General features: G+C 37.8%; 1 non-coding gene across 1 annotated transcript; it reads right to left on the bottom strand.

The window, feature by feature from the left end:
* Positions 1-2,413: 2,413 nt before the first annotated feature.
* On the bottom strand, positions 2,414-2,476 carry LOC117078647. The gene has a single exon (XR_004435085.1). It is a non-coding gene; the product is annotated as a small nucleolar RNA SNORD43 (small nucleolar RNA).
* Between the last annotated feature and the right edge of the window lie 430 nt (positions 2,477-2,906).

Genomic DNA, 2,906 nt, shown 5'->3' with positions numbered 1-2,906 from the left:
TGAGAGGCGCTCAGGTACTGTTGCATTTGAATCAAAGTCTCTTGGGTTAAGTTGGTTCTGGTTTCCAGCTGGAGTGAATTTAAAGTCTTAAAAGCATTGGGTCAACATGATACTGGTGGGAAGTCTCTTGTGGGCATCTATTAAAACAGGATAGAAAAATTTTAAAGAGGAGTCAAATGCTTAGCCCAAATATGAGAGGATTATTAAGACTTGTAGGGTAGGACATAGAAGGGATCTGGCGGGGAGCCAGCTGAAAATATTTGGAAATCAGAAATTTGGTCCAGTAAGCCATCCAGGAGGCTTTGTGAAGATGTTCCTTTCAGAGATTTGACCAGCTTTAGGATCTTACATGTTTCTAATTCAACCTGACTGAAAGTATTTACCCAGGTGCAGTAGGAAGTGTTAGCAACAGCACAAACACCACCTTGTACAGCAAGGTAATAGTCTAAAGTAATGCAGTTGCCTAGGGCCATACAAGCAAAGAAGTCTAGGGACCTCTGTTACACCCTGATGGTCCAGTTAGTGGTATAGGCAATTTTGTTAACAGTGTAGTAAAGGTTTCTGATCATATATTCATCCCAAGCAGGGCCTAGTTCAAATCAGAACTCCAGAAAACTTCCTTATCTAGCTCCTTCACTAGAGGGTTAACTCCTCTTGGTAAATGGAATCCTTGGGAATGTCTACCACTGTCATCTTCATAATCTGAGGGGTTATCATTGGTGTTGAATCATGCCCGAAGACTCTCAGGTAGCTTTCAGAGATCAGGGTAGGTAGCATTAGCGAGGCTAACTGAACAGATGGAAACTTAGGTAAAAGCCCTTTTTTTGACAAAATCTCCTGGCAAGGACAGCTCAAGTTTATAACTTACTCCTCTTTTTGGGACAAGGAAATATAGGCACGGCAAGTTCTAAAAGTCTCTTCCCATGAGGTGTATGTGGGACAATGAGACAAGCAAAAGGCAATGACTGAGAGTGAGGGGCCCAAGCTGGAAGGGTATAGGTAGAGATTTAAGAATCATCATAGGTTGGTTGGCTACCCCAACCATCTGGATGAATTCAGAACTCCAGAGAGGGGATGTGGAAAGTGTGTCAAAATTAAGGATAGACAGAGTAGTTCCTGTGTCAACCAGAGCTCTGACTGGTTCATCTCCAATTTTAATACCTAATTAATTAATACCTGGTTAGTTTTAAGTAGGGGAGATGTACCTTTAATGTCCCCAGATTATGTGTACTTTTGCTTGGGGGAAGAGGGTTGGGATACTTTATCAGGATTAGTTGTAGCCAAATATTAGAGAAATTAGGATAATTCAGGATCTAGTGCGGTCTGCACGTAGGTAAGAACTTAAAAACAATGCACAGGGTTACAATCTAATAACAGGTGTACTTTAGTTTTTCTTCAGAAACGTAACTTTTATCTCCACATTGATCATATAGGAATCCCAGATTAAAAACCTGTTGAGGCTAGAAAACCAATGCACAGCAGGCTTTAAATGTTACTTAAAATCTTAAGGTTCCTGGGCCCTCCAGGAAGTGACAATGTCTACTCATTCACTAAGGCTGGGAACTCCTAAAGCCAGGTATTTTATGCATATTCATAATATGACATATCAGTCAAAACCTTGATAACATAGCCAATGTTTCCAATTATATCCTGCTTATAAAGAGACAGCAAATTTTTATTGAACTTATATAAATAAAAATAAGAATACTTATGACTAGTTTCTGAATTTTTGAGAAATCAGTTAGGGAGAAAAAGCAAATGCTCCCACCTTTCATAAAAAGATACTTTACCAAATTATTGCATACTCTAGATAGCTTATGAAAGAAAGTTTTATTAAATCTGGAGAACAAAACATTTAAGGAAAAAACAATGTTTTCAATAAGTCATAAAAACAATATCCTTGCCAATTACTTAATTTTATGTAAAGTATTTTGTTTTACTCAATCTTTTTCTCCCCCAGGGGAAAAATATCACCATTAGCATCCAAACCAAAGCAGCCCTTACTCTCTGGTTCCTAGTTGCCTAAGTTCTAAATATTCTCAGCAGTACTCAATCTTGACCAGACACCCAGAAAGCCGAGTAAAGGGGTAATTATCTTTTCTAGGCTCACACACATCAAGAATGCTTTTGTACTCAACAAAATTTACACTAAACCTTATTTTAAATCCTTTCAACTTGTAAGAAAACTAGCCATCCACTTTTTTCTCTAACACCAGACAAAAACACACTAAGTAGTGGCATTAAAAATTGCTTAACAGATAGCCTTATGTGCCAATTAGCAATACTTTGACCACTAAAGGGACTCCTGGGACAAATGCTGGGTAGCAGAGCAGTTAAAAGTGTTACAGGCTTCCTCCAGCTCCCAGATAGGAGCTACATGGACACACATCGGCCACGCGAGTGTGACAGAGCCAAATCAGAACATGACAATCAGCACACAGTTTTTATCCACCCATCAATAATTTCATCATCCATTGTTTTACTCAATCTTGATTAGCAATTCCATGAAAAACAATTTTGGACTACAGCTGATTGCAACTGCTTCCAGAGAAGAATTAAAACATTAACCATGGATGACAAAAACCCAGAACAGTCATGGTCAAAATCTGATGAGAGTTTACAATTGACAAGGAAATTGAGCCACCTCTACTATATGCAGCATTTTAAGATAACAACCAGAATTATAATTGACATCTTCACATCACGACCATCAGACTTTTACAAATTTCATGTACTTTTTGGAATACTCATACTAATAATCCAGATTTATGACTGACAACATATTAGATTTGTAGGAACCTATAGTTTTGAAATATATTTTAATAATATAAGTGTAACTGAGAAAGGATCCAGAATCACTTATCAATTAACAATGTTTCCCATACAATTTACCACGTAAGCCTAAT

The sequence above is a fragment of the Trachypithecus francoisi genome, unplaced genomic scaffold, assembly GCF_009764315.1.
Source record: "Trachypithecus francoisi isolate TF-2019V2 unplaced genomic scaffold, Tfra_2.0 Lachesis_group6, whole genome shotgun sequence".
NCBI classification, from domain to species: Eukaryota; Metazoa; Chordata; class Mammalia; order Primates; family Cercopithecidae; genus Trachypithecus; species Trachypithecus francoisi.
The sequence above is the reverse complement of the archived record's forward strand: the minus strand, read 5'-3'. Positions and strand labels throughout refer to the sequence as shown.